This window comes from Cetorhinus maximus, chromosome 4 (genome assembly GCF_964194155.1).
Source record: "Cetorhinus maximus chromosome 4, sCetMax3.hap1.1, whole genome shotgun sequence".
Lineage (NCBI taxonomy): Eukaryota > Metazoa > Chordata > Chondrichthyes > Lamniformes > Cetorhinidae > Cetorhinus > Cetorhinus maximus.
The window spans coordinates 67,879,643-67,903,386 of NC_135882.1; the positions used below are offsets into that span (position 1 = coordinate 67,879,643).

The 23,744-nt window shown below is 45.0% G+C and overlaps 1 protein-coding gene across 4 annotated transcripts in view; it reads right to left on the bottom strand.

Moving 5' to 3' along the window:
- The window catches only part of LOC144679671 (uncharacterized), a 665,324-nt gene that overhangs the window by 228,250 nt on the left and 413,330 nt on the right, over positions 1-23,744 (bottom strand). The window lies entirely within an intron of this gene.

Below are 23,744 nucleotides of genomic sequence, written 5' to 3' on the forward strand. Positions count from 1 at the left end.
TGCTAAGCCAACAATCGCAATTTCAATCTGTGTCCATTCATAAGGGCAGAAGTGAATCCCCAGTTAATGTCTACCATCTGCATACAAGTAAACACATTTACTGTACAATTAATACAATGCACCCAGTTGTATTCAAGAAGGCAGCTCACCACCACACCATCTTGTCAAGGGCAATTAGGAATGGGCAATAAATGTTGCCCTTTCTAACAATGTTCACATCACATGAACTCACCCAACCACCGATCTGCTCAATTTTCAAAATAACTCTTTGGATACAGTAATCTTTGTGATCAAAACAGAAAATTATCAAAACAATTTAAGTAAATTCTGATTATTTAAGACAAGCAAAAATTTGCAAGACTAATTCATCAACACCTCGAATTCTTCATATTAACCAAATTTCTTTAAAATTTTTTATTCTTCCTTAATTGGTTGGGGCACAGACACCAACAGCAGCATGCTTTATTTACAACCCTTTGGCAGACTTACAACTGCCTGGGGCTATAACACAATGTACCTAGTGTTGAAACTGGCAGGTAATCTTATGTCAAACATATTCTTTTGATTTAAGATGATCAATAGATTCTTCTTAAGAGGCAATTTCTTAGATGCATTCACCTTGCCTTTCTCACAGGTAACATTCAGAGCTGCATTTATGAATTAGGAAAAATAAAGAAAAACAAATTCCTTTTGAACAAAAGTTTCCTGTGTAAAACAATTTTAGATCAATACTGCATGTAATACACTTATCTGCAAAGATATGTTAGTGCTGGAAAAGTAATGCGATCAACCTCTAGTTCCTTTCTAAATTTGTACCAGAAAAATGTGGTTAAGTGGCGCACAATAAAAACAGTTAAGATTATGGTGAAATGCCTTTTTTTCCAGTTTTGTGTAAAAAGAACATAAATACAATGGGCAGAATCTTCTGTTCGGCGAGCGAGGGGCGGGGCCCGCTTGCCGACGTGAAAAATGATGTGGGGTGACGATGGGCATGCATCCCAATGTCACCCCGCGTCATTTAGATTTTCAGTTCGCCAAAAGGCCACTAATAAAGTAATTAATATGATTAATGGACCTGCCCATCCAACCTTAAGGTTGGATGGGCAGGCCGGGAGACCAGGCGGGCAACGGAAAAAACATGAAACCTCATCCACGGGTATTAAAATTTTTATAAAATGTTTAAATCAAAGAAACTGACATGTCCCAGCTCATGTGACAGTGGCACATGAGTGGACATGTCAGTAATTTTTTCCCCCTTCTTTATTGAAATTTTCAAACCAGAGCCAATCTCCCTGAGGCAGCATTTTGCCTCAGGGAGATCTGTGCGCTCTTTCTCGCGCATGCACGAAAGAGCACACTGCTGACTCAGGGAATCCCCCTGCATAGCGCTTCCTGGTGGACGTCACGCTAGGCAGGCCTTAATTGGCCTGCTCATGTAAAATGGCGGCGTGCCCCCAATCGGGGGCGCCGATCGGGAATTCGCCCGCTCACGCCCATTCCCACACATCCCCCCAATGGGGGGAAAATGTTGCCCAATGTTTCAAGATATGCTTATGCATAAAATTCTGTAATTAAATCCATTTTTAATTCATTCAGGGCTTCGCGGACTAGGCCAGCAATTACTGTCCATCCTTAGTTGCCCTTAAGAAGGTGGTGGTGAGCTGCCTTCTTGAACCGCTGCAGTCCATGTGGTGTAGGTACACCCACAGTGTTGTTAGGAAGGGAGTTCCAGGATTTTAACCCAGCAACAGTGAAGGTGCCTAGTTCGATGTCGGGGATCCGTCCGGTTTCATTTCTTTTTTGAGACTTTGTAGCAGTTTCTTACAACTGAGTTGCTTGCTAGGCCATTTCGGAGGGCATTTAAGAGTCAACCACATTGCTCTGGGTCTGGAGTCACATGCAGACCAGACCAGGTAAGGACGGCAGATTTCCTTCCCTCAAAGTTATTAGTGAACCAGATGGGCTTTTACAACAATTGACAATGATTTCATTAGACTTTTAATTCAAGACTTTTATTGAATTCAAATTCTATCATCTGCCGTAGTGGGATTAGTCCAGAGCATTAGTCCAGCGACAATACCACCACGCCATCACCTCCCCTTATATACATATCCAAAAAGTCATATCCCATGTATGCTGGGTATAAAATGCACTTGTCAAACACAGGAGTCAATTTTGCTGATGCCTTTCGCACCAGGTTAGATAGACTGGTTAAGACTGCCTTGGAATCGGAAGTAGGTTTGCAACAACATTAGTCTCAATTGTATTTTGGTCTGCTATCTGCAGCTAAATGAGCTACTCTCTTGCATACATTTTTGCTACACTGAAGACTAGGAAAATGTGCTTTGAAGGAATGTTTCTGCTTGCAGACTTTCAATCTAAAGCATCTTGGGAAATTTTGCTATGTTAAAGGCACTGTATAAATGTTATTGTTGTTCCTCCAACAAACTCCATTCCCTAGCCACTGACTCCATCCTTTTCACTGGCAATGGTGTGAAGCCAAACCAGACTATTCACAACATTGGCATCCTATTGGAGGGCCTGAGCTGAGTTTTTGACATGATCCAGCACCAAGGCTGTCTCCTTCTAACTCTGCAACATCACCCATCTCTAATCTGCCTCAGTTTACCTGCTGAAAACCTCAATCATGGATTTATTCCCTCTAGACTCAACTTTTCCAATGCCTTCCTGGGCTGCCTCCTACCTTGCATGTCCATAAATATGAGTTAATCCAAAACTCTGCTGTCCATTTTCTATTTGTGCCAAGCCCAATTCACCCAATACATGTGCTTGTTGGCCTACACCGGTTCTCAGTCCAGCAATGGCTCACTTTTAAAATTCACACCCCTGTTATCAATTTCCTCTGAGGCCTCACTCTTCTTCATGTCTGTAACCTCCTCCAGCCCTATAATTGCTCCAAAATCCCTGAGCTCCTCCAATTCTGGCCTCTTGCACATTTTTGCTTTTCATTGCTACACTATTGGTGACCATGAATTCAGCTGCCTGAGCCCTGGAATTCCCTCCCTAAACCGCTCTGCCCCTCTCTCCTCCTTTAACATGCTTCTTAAAACCTACTCCTTTGACCAAGTGTTTGGTCACCTATTCTAGTATCTCCTTATGTCATTTGGTCTCAGAGTTTGTTTGATAAAGCACCTGATACGTGCCTTGGGAGGTTTTAGTACATTATAGACCAGGCTTGTCCAACCTGCGGCCCAAAGGCTCCCGGAGTAAAATGTCAGTAAGACGGCTCAGTCCGTTTGAAGATTCTCCAGGGGCCTACTCCTCAAATCACAGCCTGTTTCTCTCCCATGTTTGATGCTGATAGGCTCAATAATGAGCCTATCAACAGCAAACTTGGGAGAAAACCAGAGCAGTGTACGCTGGCAACTGCGAGTATTTTGAAAATAGAGAAAGACTTTGGAGCGCACATTCACTATGCTTTCCAGTGGCTGATGGTGCTTTGGCCCAGCTGCAGTTGCTTTCCCTCGTCTGTCGGTGCTCTGGCCCGGTTGCATTTCCCCGGCTCTCCCCGTGTCCCACTGGTTCTCCCCTGCTTTCTCCTGGATCCCCCTAATTCCCCAGGCTCTCCCCCGGCTCTCCCCACATTCCTCCAGCTTTCCCCCAGTTCTCAGCCTTCCCCTCGGCGGGCACCCGTGTTCAGGCACCGCTCGGCCTCAGGCCTCGCTCCAGCTCACATCACACCTACCCCCACCTCTAAGCCAATGTCATGAGTGTTGGTGAGTGAGTGTGAGGGTGGGTGAGAGAGTGTGAGGGTGGGTGATTAAGTGTGAGGGTGGTTGAGTAAATGTGGGTGTACGCGAGTGAGGGTGGGTGCGTGCTTGTGAGGGAAAGAAGGTGAGCGCGCAAGCCTGTGTGCGTGTGTGTGTGAGAGAGAGAGGGCGATAGGGAGGGGAGTGTGTGTGTCTGGCTCACTCCCAGTCGCAGGGTTCTTATTCACCCTCACCCCCACATACCAGCAGGCACTCTCAGTGGGTGAGGGTGAGTGGGTGAGCACCCTGAGGCTCGGAGCGATCTGGACACACGCTTTCACTGTTCCACACTCATCTTTATTTATTTCTCATTTTTTAATTATCAATTTATTGGGGTTTTTTTTTGCTCAGCAAGTTATTTCTAATCACACATCAGCTTTTTAAAAAAATTCATGTTTAATGTTGCACCAAACCTTATCTTTCCGAAATTTTCTCATCGCCTCCCGAGTGTGAGAAAAGTTGAAATGTTGTCCCCCTCGAGAAAAGGTTGGACAAGCCTGTTATAGACACTGTAGGCAGAATTTTCTGCCTGTCAGGCGGGCCATGTGGGAGCGGGCGGGCATGGACTCAATTGCTACCATTTTACGCAGGCGGGCCAATTAAGGCCCGTCCAGCATGAAACGCAGCTCCCGAGGACAGAGGGAGTGGGCGGGCGGCGGCGGGACTGCAATGTCCGCCGGGTCCAATGGCGACCCGGGAGCCTGTTTTAAAAAGATCCTGCAGTCTTTCAAAGGCTGTGAATCATAGCCAGTGGAAGGGCTCCCCAGAGCGCTGCTGGTGAGCAGGCCAGTCAGGAGGGTAGGGCAGGGGGGCACTGTGTCCCCTGTTTTTCTGATGATTGCCTTGCTGCCTTCTTCGAGGAAGTGGCAGCACAGCAGGAGGTCCTCGTACCTCAGGACGGGAGAAGGAGGCACCCCCCCCACATGACCAAACATGCCTGGGAGGAGGTGGTGGAGATCGTGAGTTCCCATGATGTGGTGCGATGCACCTCGATCCAGTGTCGCAAGTGCTTCAACGACCTGTTGCGCTCTGGCAGGGTGAGTACCATGTTGGCATTGGTCACTCAACCCAGCAGGTAGGCTTTCCCCTCCGGTCTGAATGTAGTGACTGCATTAAATGATTGATGGCATGTGTCCTTCGCTGGGTGGGCCAGCAGATATTGCCCATGCCGAGGTCACCCTGAGAGGGTGGTGAAGAGATGGGTTCTGCCCCTGCAGCATGTACACTGAAACCCACATTACTGTTTTGGGGGCAACCTGGTGGAGCTGCACCTAGGTGCAGCGCTGGAACTCCAGGACATGTCAAAGTCAGGGCAATGACATGCTGGGAGTGGAGCTTCAAGGTGGCGTGGCGCCAATCGATCTGCTGCCCTCTGCGCTCCATGTGCTTGCGCCTCCTTGCTATGGAAGGTTAGACCGTGTGATGTCAAATGTGATATAGGCAGTATTTGTCCAACGGGGAGGGGTGGGGGTGGGGAACAGGCCTAGCATCTTTGTGTGAGTGTTCAGCAGCAGCAGGGTGAGGAGGCACTGGAGTCCTGCAATGTCCCACTCTGCTTGCGGTGGGCTGTCCGCGAAGAGAATCCAGGTAGAAGTATCAATCAATCAATGCTCTTCTCTCCTTTTCAGGAGAAGAATGCACATAATGCTGCTGAGCGGGTAAGGGTGCCCCTTTTCTGCAGGTGGATGGGTGCCCATAATGTTATGAGTGATTTGTGGGGCATTCAGCTTTATTAACAAGGCCCTTAGTTAATGTTTCTATCCAGGCAGATTTTGCACTCAGGTATCGAGTATGGAGCCTGCAGCCCAGGCTTGTCCTGGAGGTCCATGTGTGGTGTGCTAGCTGAAGGTCCATTGGATTAAAGCCTCCCAGGTGTCCCTGCCTCCCTGGAGTATGCCCGGGTCAGCATCTACCCCCTCAGCATTTCCCTGTGCGAGCTCATCCTCAGACCCACTGCTGGACTCATCGTGTGCAGCCGCAGACACTGCGTCTACATCTTCGTCGTCCACTGCATCCCCCCTTTTCAGCGCAAGGTTGTGGAAAGGGCAGCATGCAACCAATATCAGCGACACACGATTTGGTGGGGTACGGGAGTGCACCCCCTGAGCAGTCCAGGCATCGGAAGAGCATTTTGAGAAGACTGATGGCTCTCTTATGGAAGTGTGGCTCCTATTGTACCGCTGCTCAGCTTCTGTTCTTGGATGGCGGAGAGGCATCATGAGCCACCTTCTGAGGGGATGGTCCTTGTCACCCAGCAGCCATCCATTCAGCCGGGCTGGAGCACTGAAGAACCCCGGCACCTGGGTGTGTCTGAAGATGTAGGTGTCGTGGGAGCTGCCTGGGTACCTTGCACAGGCTTGTAGAATCAGCATCCTGTGATCACACACTTTCTGCACGTTCATGGAGTGGAAGCCCTTCCTGTTAACATAGGTACCGGGCTCACCTGCTGGCGCCTTGATGGCCACAAGTGTGCAGTCTATTGCACACTGGACGCGGGGGAAGCCAGCAATGGCTGCGAAGCCTCTGGCTCGCTGTATCTAGCTTGCCTAGTCCCAACGGTAGTGGATGACGGTCAATGCACGCCTGAACAGAGCGTCTGTAACCTGCTTGACACAAGTGTGGACAGCTGATTGGGAGACACCGCAAAGATCACCCACTGAGTCCTGGAGGCATAGAAGTTGAGGGCAGCTGTGACTTTAGAGCCACTGGCATGGGGTATCCACCCACACAGTTAGCGGAGATCTCAGGCCCAATCATCTGACAGATATCGTTGACTGTTTCCCTTGAGAGACAGAGCCTCCTTTGGCACTGCACGTCAGACATATTGAGGTAGCTGCTTCGCCGCCTGTATACCCTGGCAGCAGGATAGTGGTGTCTTCTGAGGCCTCTTCTGCCTTGGACTACCTCTTAGCCCTGCACCCCTTGTGCCTGCGCCTGTCCTCCCAAAGGTGGCTCCCCTGGAGGCTGAATGTGCACTCCTGGCCTCCTCCCACTTCTAGCCCTCCCTTCCTCCTCAGAGGAGGTGCCTCCAGTGGAGAGTTTTGCTCCCATTCCCAGGCTAAAGGGAACCTTCCTGCAACCTGCAGGCCCAAAAGAAGATTCCTCAATGCAGAGCGCTGACCTGAAGGTTGTGAGCCCAGACCAAGCAGCTCGTATGCGCTTTGAAGTACTGCAGATCGCACAGGCAAGTGTCAATAACTTTGAAAAATCAATAGTTGAGAGAGCACAACTATTGTGCTGAGCCCTCTTATCCCGCCTGTGGATGAGGTTTATACAAATGTATCCTACTCACCTGCTTGTTGGGCCCATGCGCCCTCCCAAAGATCGCACCGGCCCTGAAAAAACACCATCGATTGGCGCCTCAAGTGGCCGATTAATTAATGTGCCCGCCCAACGAAATATCGCGATGGCACGCGGTGATGTCGGGACGCTCGCCCGACGTCACCACGCGTCATTTTACACGTCAGCATACGGGTCCCGCCCCTCCCCGCACGTCAACGGGAAAATTCTGCCCTGTATAATTGCAAGTTGTTGCAAACCTATTACATTAACAGCTATTGGTCACCTTTTCTAATGTCTCCTCATGTGGCTTGGTAGAGAATTTTATCTGATAATGCTCGTGTGAAGCACTTTGGAAAATTTTATTACATTAAAGGAACAATAGATATGCAAGTTGTTATTGCCGACAGGGCAAGTGGGAACTATTAACATTCAGTTTTCATGGGCAGTCTGCATTCCAGGGCACCTATGGGGATCCTGGTGTAGCTGTGTACAGGTAGCATGGTCACTCTTCTCAAAATGGTGCCCAGTGCAGGCAGAAGTCAAATTTCTCTGTCCCTGTGTGTGCATTCCTCTGTGTACCTTTTAGGTTCCAGTGATTAAAATGTTTACATTTGTTCATTATCATTCTAAACAGGTGAAGATTAAAGGCTTTGTTTTGAATCAAAATTCAACTAATTTGTGTTGTTGTTTAAAAAAAACTCAAATTAAGTTGAGGCAGAGATATGTATTAATTGGTTTGGCTTACTTTTACACACTATGTCAAGAATGAGAATGTTCATGTTTTCTAACCATCAACAAAATGCAAGTGATAATTTGAGGCTTTGTTTGCCAACAAAGTTCAATTCATTTATTATTTTAAAAAACTAAAATTGCAGCAACATTAATATAGCATTTTTAATGTAGAAAAATGTCCCAAAGCAACTCACAGAAGAGTAATAAATAAAATGGACGTTGCTCCCAAGGTAGAAGGGTGATCATAAGAAATAGGAGCAAGATGGGCCATTCAGCCCATCATGCCTGCTCTGCCATTCAATAGACCGTGGTTGACCTGATTATGGCATTAACCCCACTTTCTTGTCTGTCCCCCATAACTCTTGACTCCCTTATAAATCAAAAATCTGTCTAACTCAGCCTTGAATATATTTGATGACCCGACGTCCATTGTTCTCTTTGGAAGGGGATTCCAAAGGCTAGCAATCCCCTAAGAAAATTAATTTCTCCTCATCTCCATCCTAAATGGGAGATGCCTTATTTTCAAACTGTGTCACCTATTTCTAGATTTCCCCCATGAGAAGAAACATCCTCCCAACATCTACGTTGTCAAGCCCCCTCAGAATTGTGCATTTTTCAATAAGATCATCTCATTCTTCTAAACTCCAATGAGTACAGGCCAAACATGCTCAACCTTTCCTCATAAGACAGCCCCTTCATCCCAGGAATCAGCCTAGTGAATCTTCTCTGAGCTGCTTCCAATGCAAGTATATCCTTCTTTAAGTAAGGAGACCAGAACTGTACACAGTACTCCAGGTTCAGTTGCACCAATGCTCTGTACAATTTTAGAAAGACTTCCATACTTTTATACCCATTGCCCTTGCAATAAAGTCCAACATTCCATTTAGCTTCCTACTTACTTGCTGTACCTGCATGCTCAGATTTTGTGATTCATGTACAAGGACACCTAGATCCCTTTGTACCACAGCATTCTGCAGCCTCTTTCCATTTAAATAATATTCAGCTTTTCTATTCTCCTACCAAAGTGGACAACCTAACATTTTCTCACATTATACTCTATTTGCCAAATTTGGCCCACTCATTTAATCTATCTATAACCCTTTGCTGAATCTTTGTATCTTCCTCACAACTTGCTCTCCTACCTTTTTTTGCAAATTTGGCTGCAATGCAGTTGGTCTCTTCATCCAAGTCATTAATGTAAATCGTAAATAGTTGAGGCCCCATAACTGATCCCTGTGGCATTCCAATAGTTAATGTTTGCAAACCTGAAAATTACCCATTTATCCTGATTCTCTGTTTCCTGTTAGCCAATCCTCTATCCATGGTAATATATCACCCCCATCACCATGAGCTCTTATCTTGTGTAGTAACTTTTTATGTGGCATATTACTGAATGTCTTCTGGAAATCCAAATACACTGCATATCAACTAATTCCCCTTCAACCACCTTGCTTGTTACATTCTTAAAGAACTCTAATAGATTTGTCAAACATTATTTCCCTTTCACAAAATCATGTTGACTCTGCCTGATTGTATTGTGATTTTCTAAATGTCCTGTTTCTACCTCCTTAATAATGAACACTAGCATTTTCCCAATGAGAGATGTTAGACTAACGGCCCTACAGTTTCCAGGTTTCTGTCTCCCTCTTTTCTTGAATTATAGGGTTTACATTTGTGCTTTTTCAGTCCACTGGGACCTTTCCAGAATCTAGAAAATTTTGGAAGATTACAACCAATGCATCTACTATCTCTGCCACCACTTTTAAGACCCTAGGGTAGGGGTCATCAGGTCCAGTAGACTTGTCAGTCTTTAGGCTCTGGTTTTAATTTCTCTAGTCTGTTTTCTCTAATGGTTGTTATAAGTTCCTCCCTCCCTTTTCTGTCCTTCTTTTCTTAAAAATCGGGATGCTTTTTGTGTCGTCTGCTATGAAAGCAGATACAAAATACTTGTTCAAGGTGTCTGTCCAGCAAGCAAAATTGATGGGGTTAAACTGTTTATATTTCAATGCAAGGAGTATTACAAACAAGGTAGATGAGTTAAGAGCACAGGTAGACACATGGTTAAAGAATCAATTCCAGTTGTGAGAAGGGATGATATACTAAATGGGTCAACAAACGAGGCTTTATGGATTGAGCTTAGAAATAAAAAAGGGGCAGTATACTACAGACCCCCGAATAGTGAAAGGGAGATAGAAGAACAAATATGTTGGCAAATTTCTGCTTGTAAGAACAAGAGGGCAATAATAGTAGGAGACTTCAATTATCCTAATATCAATTGGGATTCAAACAATATAAGGGGCACTGAGGGAGAAAAATTCATGCAGTGTGTCCAGGAAAATCTTTTCAACCAATTAGTGACAAACCCAACGAGAGGAGATGCAATTCTAGACCTAGACTTGGGGAACGAGGAAGGGCAAGTGGGTGAAGTGACAGTTGGCGACTATATCAGGGACAGTGATCACAATTCAGTTAGATTTAGCGTTACCATTGAAAAGGACAGAGATAAGGCAGGAGTAAAAGTCTTGAACTGGGGGAAGGCAAATTTTGCAGAAATGAGGAGGGACTTGGCTGAGGTGGACTGGACAGCACTGCTGGAGGATAAAACAGTGGAGAACCAGTGGGAAGCACGAAAAAGCGAGCTCCTAATTGTACAAAGTAGACATGTCCCCTACAAAAATAAAAATGGTACTGCAAATCTAGACCTCCCTGGTTGTCTAGAGGAATACAGGGGAAGATCAAACAGAAAAAGAAAGCGTACGACAGAAACAAAGAACTAAGCACTGCAGATAGCCTAGACGAATATAGGAAGTGCAGGGACAAAGTAAAAAAGGAAATAAGGAAATCAAAGCGAGGGCATGAAAAAAGATTAGCAAATAAAGTTAAAGATAACCCAAAGACGTTTTACCAATACATTAATGCTAAAAGGTTAGTTAAGGAAAAAGTGGGACCTATCAGAGATGATGATGGAAACTTGTGTGTAGATGCAGAGGCTGTGGGAAGGGTTTTGAATGAATATTTTGCCTCCGTGTTTACAAAGGAAAGGATGTAGATATAGTAGGCTAGGAGGAACACTGCGAGATATTGGACGGAATAGTCATAAAGAGGGAGGAAGTACTCGAAGGGTTGAAATCCTTGAAAGCTGATAAGTCGCCAGGGCCAGATGGATTGTTTCCAAGGCTGCTGAAGGAAGTCAGGGAGGAGATTGCAGATGCTCTGAGGATGATTTTCCAATCTTCACTAGATACAGGGGAGGTACCGGAGGACTGGAGAAATGCAAACGTAGTTCCATTGTTTAAAAAAGGATCAAAGGAAATACCAAACAATTATTGGCCAGTTAGTCTTACATCGGTGGTGAGCAAATTAGTAGAATCAATCCTGAGAGATAGGATTAACTGTCACGTGGAAAGGCATAGACTAGTCAGGGATGGTCGGCATGGATTTGTTAAAGGAAGGTATTGCCTCACAAATTTGATTGAATTCTTTGAGGAAGTGACAAGAAGGGTTGATGAAGATAGTGCAGTGGATGTTGTGTACATGGATTTTAGCAAGGCATTTGACAAGGTCCCACATGGCAGATTGGTCAGGAAAGTAAAAGCCCATGGGATTCAGGGTAATGTGGCAAACTGGATAAAAGGCTGGCTTTGTAAGAGGAAACAAAGGGTAATGGTCGATGGATGCCCTTGCGAATGGAAAGTTGTCTCAAGTGGTGTTCCACAGGGCTCAGCGTTGGGACCCTTGCTGTTTGTGTTATATATTAACGATTTGGACGTGAACGTGGGGGGCACGATTGGGAAATCTGCAGATGACATAAAGATTAGTGGATAGTGTGGAGGATAGCCATAATCTCCAAAACGATATAGATGGGTTGGTGGAGTGGATGGTAAAGTGGCAGATGGATTTTAACATAGAAAAGTGTGAGGTCATACACTTAGGGAGGTCAAACAGTTACAGGGATTACACAATAAATGGGAATATACTAAGAGGGGTAGATAAAGTGAGAGATCTTGGTGTTCAAGTACACAGGTCCATGAAGACAGCAGTTCAAGTAGACAAGGTTATAAAGAAGGCATATGGAATGCTCTCCTTCATTGGCAGAGGTATAGAATATGAAAGTAAGGATATAATGTTGGAATTGTATAAAACACTGGTGAGGCCACAACTGGAGTATTGTGTGCCGTTCTGGTCACCACATTACAGGAAGGACGTAATAGCTCTGGAGAGAGTGCAGAGGAGGTTTACAAGAATGTTGCCAGGGTTAGAAAAGTGTAGCTACGAGGAGAGATTGGATAGGTTGGGTTTATTTACCCTGGAACAAAGAAGGCTGAGAGGTGACTTAATTGAGGTGTGCAAAATTATGAGGGGAATAGATAGAGTGGACAGGATAAAATTGTTTCCCTTGATGGAGAATTCTAGAACCAGGGGACATAGATTCAAAATAAGTGGCAGAAGGTGTAGGGGGGACATGAGGAAGAACTTTTTTACACAGAGGGTAGTGGGTGTCTGGAATTCGCTGCCCAAGTTGGTGGTAGAGGCAGAAACTTTAAACTCTTTTAAAAGGTACCTGGATCTGCACCTTAAGTGCTGTAAGCTGCAGGGCTATGGGCCGGGTGCAGGAAGGTGGAATTAGAAAAGGCACCTGGGTGTCCTCGGGCTGTGCTGTAACTTTTCTATGATTCTATGTTAGACTAACTGGCCTACAGTTTCCTGGTTTCTGTCTCCCTCTTTTCTTGAATGATGGTGTTTACATTTGTGCTTTTCCAGTCCACTGGGACCTTTCTAGAATTTTGGAAGATTACAACCAATGCATCTACTATCTCTGCCACCACTTTTAAGACCCTAGGGTAGGGGTCATCAGGTCCAGTAGACTTGTCAGTCTTTAGGCTCTGGTTTTAGTTTTTCTAGTCTGTTTTCTCTAATGGTTGTTTTAAATTCCTCCCTCCCTTTTCCCTCCTTCTTTTCTTGAAAATTGGGATGCTTTTTGTGTCTTCTACTATGAAAGCAGATACAAAATACTTGTTCAAGGTATCTGTCATTTCCTTGTTTCCCATTATTAATTTCCTAGTCTCACTCGCTAAGGGACCAAGGCTCGCTTTAGCAGCTCTTTTCCTTTTAGATACTTGTAGAAGCTTTTACTGTCTACTTTTATATTTCTTGTTAGTTTTCCCTCACATTACAATTTCTCCCTCATTATTTCTTTTCATCATCCTTTGCTGGTTTTAAAAATTTTCTCAATCCTCTGGGCTACCACTAATCTTTGCAGCATTGTATGTTTTTTCTTTTAATTTGATACGATCATTAACTTCCTTAGTTAGCCACGGATGCTACATCCTTCTTGTACAGTCTTTCTTTCTCAATGGAATATATCTTTGTTGAGAGTTATGAAACATCTCCTTTCATATCTGCCACTGCTTCTCTAATGTCTTATCTTTTAGCCTATTTTCCCATTTCACTTTGGCCAACTTGTGAACAAAAGATTGGTCGAAAAAGTAGGTTTTAAGAAGTCTGAAAGAAGCAGGTAGGTGGAGAGGCAGTGGGTTTTCGGGAGAGAAGATTTAAGATGAGGCAGGACTCGGGCTAGGAGAGTGGATTTTAACCCCCAATTACAGGCAGGGGAAGGAGTGAAATTGGCAATAATTTAAAATCCAATCACAACTCAGACATTTATCTCAAACAAAAACAGAAATACCTGGAAAAACTCAGCAGGTCTGGCAGCATCGGCGGAGAAGAGCAAAGTTGACATTTCGAGTCCTCATGACCCTTCAACAGAACTAAGTAGAAATAGGAAAGGGGTGAAATAAGCTGATTTAAGGCGGGGGGGGGGGGGGGGGGTTGTTGTTGGGACAAGCAAGCAGTGATAGGAGGAGATAACCAAAAGATGTCACAGACAAAACAACAAAGAGGTGTTGAAGGTGCTGATATTATCTAAAAGAATGTGCTAATTAAGACTGGAGAGCAGGACAAGCAAGTTGCTCTAGTGGGGGTAGGGTGAAATAACCGATGGGTGGAATACATTTAAAAATAATGGAAATAGGTGGGAAAAGAAAAATCTATATAAATTATTGGAGAAAACAAAAGGGAGGGGGAAGAAACGGAAAGGGGGTGGGATTGGAGGAGGGAGTTAAGATCTAAAGTTGTTGAACTCAATATTCAGTCCAGAAGGCTGTAAAGTGCCTAGTCGAAAGATGAGGTGCTGTTCCTCCAGTTTGCGTTGGGCTTCACTGGAACAATGCAGCAAGCCAAGGACGGACATGTGGGCAGGAGAGCAGGATGGAGAGTTAAAATGGCAAGCGACAGGCAGGTCTGGGTAATGCTTGCGGACAGACCGAAGGTGTTCTGCAAAGCGGTCACCCAGTCGGCGTTTGGTCTCTCCAATGTAGAGAAAACTGCATTGGGAGCAACGAATGCAGTACACTAAGTTGGGGGAAATGCAAGTGAAATGCTGCTTCACTTGAAAGGAGTGTTTGGGCCCTTGGACAGTGAGGAGAGAGGAAGTGAAGGGGCAGGTGTTGCATATTCTGCGTTTGCATGGGGAGGTGCCATAGGTGGGGGTTGAGGAGTAGGGGGTGATGGAGGAGTGGACCAGGGTGTCACGGAGGGAACGATTCCTACGGAATGCCGCCGGGGGGGTGAAGGGAAGATGTGTTTGGTGGTGGCATCATGCTGGAGTTGGCGGAAATGGCGGAGGATGATCCTTTGAATGCGGAGGCTGGTGGGGTGATAAGTGAGGACAAGGGGGACCCTATCATGTTTCTGGGAGGGAGGAGAAGGCGTGAGGGCGGATGCGCGGGAGATGGGCCGGACACGGTTGAGGGCCCTGTCAACGACTGTGGGTGGAAAGCCTCGGTTAAGGAAGAAGGAGGACATGTCAGAGGAACTGTTTTTGAAGGTAGCATCATCAGAACAGATGCGACGGAGGCGAAGGAACTGAGAGAATGGGATGGAGTCCTTACAGGAAGCGGGGTGTGAGGAGCTGTAGTCGAGGTAGCTGTGTTATTTACTTTCTGTTTAACCACAAAAGGTTTGGGTGTAAACCCCTTTGGAGATGCAGGTTAGTGATTTTAATATTTAAATTAGGCCGGTTTAATGAGACCTTCACTACAATTTAAACCAAATGCCTCCTGCAATTATTTCCTGTGGTTCAGGTAACTACACATTAAAATGGAGGTGAGATTGAGTTGCACTTCATGAGGCTAGTTATAGAGAAATCCCGAGATTAATAAAGGATCAATGCTCATAGCTTCTTTCTCAGTTCCCTCAGAGGGTAGACTTTGGAGGTCTTCACATACTGAACATCAGGATGGAGGGCAGCATTAGATTAAGCTTTGGATGATGAAGACAATCAGCATCAGGAGCAGCAAGGGTGTGCTGTGAAGTGCACTAGGAGGGCAACAGACATGAGCAAAAGAGTGATCAAGTTCACAAAAGGCATTAACTCAAGAGGCATTAACTACAAAAGAGTGTACAGACGTTCAGCTTCCTTGACCTCTAGGAAGAACAGTGCTTCTAGAGGTTGAATTTGTCACTTCAGGTATACAGTTTGCCTGTTAATTCATTGTAAGGTCAGAGTTGGGAATGTTCACTGATGATTGCACAATGTTCAACTCCTCAGAAACTGAAGCAGTCCTTGTTCAAATGTAGGTAGACCTGGACAACATTCAGGTTTGGGCTGATAAATGGCAAGTAACATACGCGTAACACAAAGTGCCAGGCAATGACCATCTCCAACAAGAAAGAATCTAACCATCACCACTTATCTTTCAACAGCATTACCATTGCTGAATCCCCCACCATCAACATCCTCAGGTTAACCATTGACCAGAAACTTAACTAGACCAGTCCATATAAATACTGAGGCCACAAGAACAGGTCAGAGGTTAGGGACTCACCTCCTGACTCCCTGAAGCCAGTCCACCATCTACAAGGCACAAATCAGGAGTGTGATGGAATATTCTCTACTTGCCTGAATGTGTAGCGCTCCAAAAACACCCAAGTTGTTCGACACCATCCATTACAAAGCAGCCCACTTGATTGGCACGCCATCCATCATAATAAACACTCACTCCTTCACCAACGACACACAGTAGCAGCAGTGTGTACCATCTGCAAGATGCACAGCAGCAACTTGCCAAGCCTCCTCTGACAGCACCTTCCAAACCTGCTGCCTCTACCGTCCAAAAGGACAAGGGAGGCAACACATGGGAACACCACCACCTGCATATTCTCCTCCAAGTCACTCACCAGCCTTCACTGTTTCTTCACTGTCGCTGAGTCAAAAACCTGGAACTCTCTTCCTAACAGCACTATGGATATACCTACACCTCATAGACTGCAGTGGTTCAAGAAGGTGGCTCACCACCACCTTCTCCAGGGCCACCAGGGATGGGCAACAAATACTGGTCTTGCATGCAATCCTCACATCCAATGCAAGATAAAGAAAATGCAGCTTCCATCAAGAGTCCGGCCGCTGCAGTGGAAGCTCAGACTGATGCCATGCAAGGTCAGCCTTCTGTATTATAGTTGTCGATACTACTGCTTAAAGAGGCTTGCGAGTATAAAACACTACTAGAATTACTGAGGTGTGCCCCAGGGGAGTGAAATGATTAAGGTGAATGCGAGCCTCTGTTAGGATTGCAGGATTCATTGCAGAGAGCGCAGTGGGGAGGGTGGGGATGAGACTGTTTATCTGTAAACAATGAAGAAAGGACTCAGCTTAATGCATCCTCCCTGGCGGCTGCTAGGAGCAGCCCCTCTCCCTTTTCAATAAAAACACACAACTCTAAAAGGATTTTTAAAAATAAATAATGCCAAAGAGAAGAAAATAAGTGTGAACTTTCCATTGACTCCCAAGTTCTGAGGTTCTGCTCTGAAGAGAATTGTTTCCATCTCTCTTTCTTTCTATCTTGAACGCAGGGAAAGTTTTTTTCTTTGGTTTCAATTCTCCAGTCTCTCCCTTGCTGCTGTTTCAGTTCCTCCAATCACAGACTCCCTCCCTTGCTGTTCTTCCAATCATAGATTCTGGGTCTGGAGGAGCAGCAAGACTGGTATAGAGGGAACCTGTGATTGGAGGAGCTGAAGCAGCCAGCAAGGGAGAGACAGAATCTATAATTGGAGGGGCAGTTGCTCTCAGATTCTGTCTCTCCCACGCTCACCACTCCTCATATCATAGAATTGCAATCATTTCCCGCTCTCATTGATTGACAGCAGAGTTGCACTTATTTTTAAATCCCCATACCTTGGACTAGCCCCAAAGGTTGGCAAATATATTTAAAATGGTGGATTTCTAAGATGCCAGTCCACCAAACCCTGATAATCCCACCCCTTCCACTCCATCAATGCATGTGAGCCTGTCAACCCTGACTGCTGCCCTCTATGTCGAGATTGTGAAGTCTGAAGTCAGGCCACCTAGCTCCAGAGCTGCACGAGGTCACCCTCCAAGGCTGTCTGCAGTCTTCCTCCACTGGAGGGCACTTAGTAAGAACACTAGGATAGGCAAAGGCACATGGAAGATACACACTTAGAGAATGTACATGGGTGATTTTGTGTGCAATGTTGCATTATTTAAATTATATATTTGGTTTGTAACGTGCATTTTGTGTTGACCTTTAGTTGTGCATTGTAGCCAAGAGGATGACGATGACGTGATTGTCAATTAGAGACAGAAAGTCAGGAAAGGAATGTGGGGCTTCTGGTGAATGGGGAATTGGGGTTGATGTTACTGGTATTACAATCTACTTAGTTTTTTCATTAAGTTCAGCAGAAAGGGGCTGTCAAGGTTTCAGTCTCCCTTTCTCTGATGCCTCATGCTTGCAAAAGGTAGTAGCAGTTTTTAAACTCTGTTCCTCAAACTGCAGCTGAATCTTGCTCAATCATTAATTTTAAAGCTGTGATTGATAATTTGTTAACCAGGTGCTGCCTTCACATCAACTCCTGGATCCAGGTGGCTGTTTGAGGAGCCTCCCAACAAGGGATATGGCTGAAATCTATACCATACTTTTCCAAGTAGAGAAGTTTTATTGCAGCTGTACAGGGCATTGGTGAGACCACATCTAGAGTACTGTGTACAGTTTTGGTCTCTTTATTTGAAAAATGATATATGTGTTAGAAGCAGTTCAGAGAAGATTCATTTGACTCATTCTTGGGATGAGGGGTTTATCCGATGAATAAAGGTTGGGCCTATTGGAGTTTAGAAGAATGAGAGGTGATCTTATTGAAACATGTAAGATCCTGAGGGGATTTGATAGGGTAGGTACCAGGAGGATGTTTCCACTTGTGGGAGAGACTAGAACCGGGGGTCATAGTTTAAGATTTAGAGGTCTACTGTTTAAGACAGATGAGGAGAATTTTTCTCTCTCAATGGGTTGTTTGTATGTGGAATTCTCTTCCCCAGAAAGCAGCCGAGGCTGGGTCACTGAATTTATTCAAGGCAAAGTTAAACAGAATTTTGAAAGACAAGGGAGTCGAGGGGTATGGAGGGCAGGCAGGAAAGTGGAGTTGAGACCCCAACCAGATCAACCTGATCTTAATAAACGGTAGAGCAGGCTCCAGGGCTGAATGGTCTACTCCTGCTCCTAAATCCTATGCTCCTAAATACAGCTAGCATAGTGGATTGCCACAGAATTAAGACAGAAGCAGTGCGGGGGCTGGGGAGGGAGGGATTCCCCATCTGTCAAAGTGCGCTCTTTCGCGACTGCTCCCTGAGGCAAAGTCTTGTCTCAGGGAGATTCGTGAAAGGTAAGTAAAGTCTAAAAATAGAAAAATATTACAATTATTAACATGTCCCCCTCATGTGAAAATGTCATACGAGATGGGACATGTTAATAATAAACATTTAAAATTTACTACATTTTTAAAAAAAGGACATGAAACTTCATCCCGCCAGTGAATGAAGTTTCATGAATAATCTGAAGCCCACTGGGGCTCCTGGCCTGCCCGCCAGCCTTAAGCTTGGATGGGCAGGTTTTTAATTATCTTAACTAGCCTGTCAATGGCCTCAATTGGTCATTGACAGGTCGGCTGGCGGACAGCTGATTTCGCTGTCCGCCCGCCTTCCTAAAAATTTAAAGGGACCGGGGTGACATCAGGGATTCCTCCCAACGTCATCCCGCATCATTTTCCCCTCGGCGAGCGGGCCCCGCCCCCAAATTGCCGCGGGGAAAATCCTGGCCAAGCTCACAAAAATAACAAGGGTTTTCAGAATTATTAAAGACTTTTGAGATGCCAACTAGGGAATTACAGTTTCCACTGACTGCCAAATTGGTAACAAGAGGACATAGACTGAGGACTATCACTGGAAGAATGAAACCAGAAGCTGGAAGAATTTATTATACATAAAAAAAATTACTAAAGGCTGAATTTTAACTTAAAAATAGGTGGAAGTTTAAAGTACTGGAAGTCTATTTCCTGACCCAAACCTGCCTCTATACCATCTAGAACTGAAGTTGGAAGGTGGGCAGATGACCAGCCTGATCCATGGAGATGGCTTGGAACTTTAAATATGATAATAAGACTCTAAGCCTCACTGACATACAGCTTTTGAAATTTAACAGCTGCCAGCTAGGTTTCCTGAATCCTTGAGGCGAAGCCTTGGCAGATTAAGGAGGGTGCTGCCTTCACATCAACTCCTGGATCCAGGTGGCTGTTTGAGGAGCCTCCCAACAACCTTCCTAACTAGGCCCCAATCACACCCCTGCCCTGTGCCCCCCTCACCCACCCAAGGCCCAATGCCCACTGCTCACCCAAGCCAACTAGCACCCTGACTCCCGCTGAGGCCTTCATCCTTCTCCCTTCAGATGCCAGACCACCCCGTGGAATCAACACACCCAATCTGATCGATACCCCTTAATTGCACCCCCTACCCCCAAGTCAACACTCACTTCCCATTACTGGCATGGATTTAACTGCTGCGGTGCCCATCTACCTGCCTGATTGGAAGCTCAGCTGTCAATCAGGCTGGACCAGCAGACCGGGAAACAATCACTTTCAAAGGCAAGCTATGAAGTTAAAACTCCACAGCAAGTGGAGGAATACAGAATTGCGGCCTCCCCACTTTTTGACTGACCCACTCCCTGTGGGTCATGTAGTATAAGGGTCAGGCACATACAGGGTTAATTTGGGACTGAGTACAGTACACAGTAATTTAAGAAGGCACATGACCTAGACCCAGGAGTCAGTGTGGTGTTGAGCAGGGACAGGTAAAGACCTAAACATGGAGATAGCTCCTGGCCTGCACCCTTTATTGTACAAGTGTAAATAGTTTTAGTGGTTAATAAAGACTTACAGTCAACCTATTGAAGACTATGAAGACTTCTTTAAGAGACACCATTCTGTAACCAATACCCTCCCAACATACTGGCACAGGTGGATCAAAAACCCTCAACCTCACTAAAATGCTGAAACAAGCTGAGATGTTGGAAAACTAAGAAAAAAACTTCAATGAAAATTCTGGCCTGGGAGAAGCATCCAACAGAAGCTGAAGTCACAGAGAAAATTTGCCAGAAAATACTCAAGAGAAAAGACCTGGAAGCTGAAGGCAGAAATTTTACTGCAGCAGAAGAGTCAATTGAATCTCCCTTGGAAGCCCAGCTTCAGAGCAGAGAGTCCACAGAGCCTGCAAGAGTGAGCTAAATCTTTTAAAGTTCCAGGCTGCAGCTAGTCCCGAGAACCCTTTCTCTAATTCCGTGTCAGAGGCGCCATTGAAGGAAAGAACATTGTTAAAATCGATTTCCCAGTTGAAGCCCAAATGTGTAGCTTCTGAATTCATAAGATATAAAAAAAAGAATGATTTATTTAAATCTCTCAGGAACGTCATGACTGTCCAGCTCAGAGAACAGCAAGCATAACTTTAAATTTGAATGCCTCAATACTCATAGCAAACTGCAGAACTGAAAAAGTTGGCATTCAGCCGGTCCAGGCAGCCATTGCTAAAAGTTTTCAGTAAGAAGCGCACTATCGGCATTTTGCAGAGCCTGCTAAAACCGGCAAGTGCAGCAAATTGTCTTGGAGTCAAAGACAACACCAACTTGAAAACCTGTAAGCTCTTAAAGCTGCACATACAATTTAAAACATTTTAACATAGATCACAATGCCACACTTCCAATTCAATTTGAACTAACCCAAGGTCTAGACCAGTCATAAAATTGGGGTCTTTGAAGGAAAAGATTTTTTAAGATACAGCACTGCTTCTGGTTTAAATAAAAAGTCGGAAGAAGAGCAGTTAAACACGCTCCTTTACTCTCAAGGCCCAATTGCAGATGATATCATTGTAAGATAAGGTATTAATGAGTCATCTGCCAAATTTGGGGTGGTTTTAAAATCTTTTGACATTTATTTTAATTTGCAATGCAATAAAATACTGGAGAGAGCTAAACTCAATAAGAGAATCCAACTGTCAGGGGAACCCATCAATTGCTTCATAAATGATCTCTATAGGATAACAGAGGGGTGTGAATGCAGAGATTTAAAGTCTGAACTCAGAGGCAGAATAGTGGTGGGTGGAACAGATGATACACTCTCTGACCTCCTCCCACAAGCTAAATCAGATCTATCCCTGCACAAGGCTATCCAGATAGTTAGCCTGTTTGAACTCTGTGAGCAGCACAGGACAATCTTAAGGGGAGAGAATAAAACATGGGGCAGAAGCCAATTCTCAGTCCAGTTTATCAGGCCACAAAGGCACAGGAACAATCCAAGTCAGGGAAAGCAATTCCTGAACCGCCCAGCAGAGTGATCTTGCCAGTACTGCAGTGCGAAGCGCCCTCATAGGAGAGATCAATATCCTGCGAGTACAGCCCAATGCTTCCACTGTAACAAGGTCGGCCACTATGGTAAACTGTGCAAGTCAAAACCTCAGAAATGCACAAAAGTCCCAAAAGTAATACACGAAGTCGAGACCAAAAACCCAGGAGATACGCAGCCATGCTTCTTGGGTGAGGTCAAGGATTGTGGTTTCTCATTCTGGAATGTAGACATCATTGTCAATGGCCATCTAACAAATATTAAATTAGATTCAGGTGCCAGCATGAGAGTCCTGCCAGGCAAGTAGCCATGGTTCAAAGATCTTTGGCTTTGAACGATGGACACATCACTTTACAGGCGGGAAGAATCTGACTTCCAGTCATTGGTATGATCCTGGAACCACTGAGGTATGGCGGCAAACAGGTCTTTGAGCTGATCTACGTCATCCATAACCAGCCTTGCTCTCTCCTGAGCAGGGATGCCTGCGCAGCCTTGGATCTCTTCCAGATGGCAGAGGATGTCAAAACAACCACTGTCATTAGCCAACAGGACTGCACAGTCCTGAGTACACAAATACTAAAATGTATTCAGACTCAGACTTCAGTTCTGATCTCACTTCTCTCTTTGCGGGACAGGTTTGTCCATTCTCATTGCAGGTCCCAGAAAATCGCCAGTGGTCAGACCAGCCTACCGTCCATAGGATAACTACAACACTTCCTGTGGAAGTGCTACAAGAGAAACTGATCAGCAGTCTGAGAAGCCTCTACTCCAACTACGATGATGGTACAATTAATCAACACAGGAACCACCGTGCACACACTGCAGCTTCTAGCCACCACATGCTGGAACCTGGCAGCAGTCTCACACCATCGACAGCAGAAAGCAGAGGTTTCATATCACTAAACCTTCTTCTCGCCATAGGAACGCTCTTCCTCAGCCACAGACGGCATCGAGACAGCCTACTCGTAGAAAGAAAAGAAAGAAGCTACATGGAGACGAGCGCAATATTCACCCATCCTGTAAGAAATGAGTTAGAGTAGCAGCAACCACTGATCCACGCAATGGCCAAACTGACCAAGTGCAGTTCAACATGAAGGAATGGAAGAAAAGAATGAAAGTACATCCAAATACCAGTGCAACCTCCAAGCCAACAGGAAGAACCAGAAATAACAGAACCTACCACTCTTCTGACAGAAGGGTGAATGAGATAGGGAAGGATTATAAGGCCTCTAGACCACCTGAACCTGTAAATTCAAGGACTTGAAGGGGGAAGATGGGTTATTGAGAATATTGTAATAATGCTAATATAGTAATAGCAATAATGTAGTAATCACAATGATATGGTAACGACAATGTTAATGCATGAGACTGATAATCACGTAAAACATGAAGTACATACAAACATATGAGTTAGGAGCAGGAGTAGGCCACTCATCCCCTCGAGCCTGCCCTGCCATTCAATAAGATCATGGCTGATCTGGCTGTAACCTCAATCGCATATTCCTGTCTACCCCCCGTTAACCTTTTACCCTCTTGTTAATCAAGAATCAACCTAGCTCTGCCTTAAAAATGTTCAAGGACTCTGCTTCCACTGCCTTTTGAGGAAGAGTTCCAAAGATCCACTACCCTCTGAGAGAAAACGTTTCTCTTCATCTGTCTCAAAAGAGCGACCCCTTATTTTTAAACAGTCACCCCTAGTTCTAGTTTCTCCCACAAGAGATATCCTCTCCACATCCACCCTGTCAAGACCTCTCAGGATCTTAAAGGCTTCAATCAAGTCGCCTCTTACTCTTCTAAATTCCAGTGGGTACAAGCCTAACCTGTCCAACCTTTCCTCATAAGACAATCCACCCATTCCTGGTATTAGTCCAGTAAACCTTCTCTGAACTGCTTCTAATGCATTTAGATCTTTCTTTAAATGAGGAGACCAGTACTGTACAAAATACTCTGGATGTGGTCTCACTAGTGCCCTGTACAACTGTAGCATAACCTCCCTACTTTTGTAATCAATTCCCCTCACAATAAATGATAACATTCTAGTAGCTTTCCTAATTACTTGCTGTACCTGCATACTAGCCTTTTGTGATTCATGCACTAGGACACCCAGATCCCTCTGAATCTCAGAGCTCTGCAATCTCTCACCATTTAGATAATAAGCTTCTTTTTTATTCTTCTTGCCAAAATGAACAATCTCACATATACCCACATTATATTCCATTTGCCAGA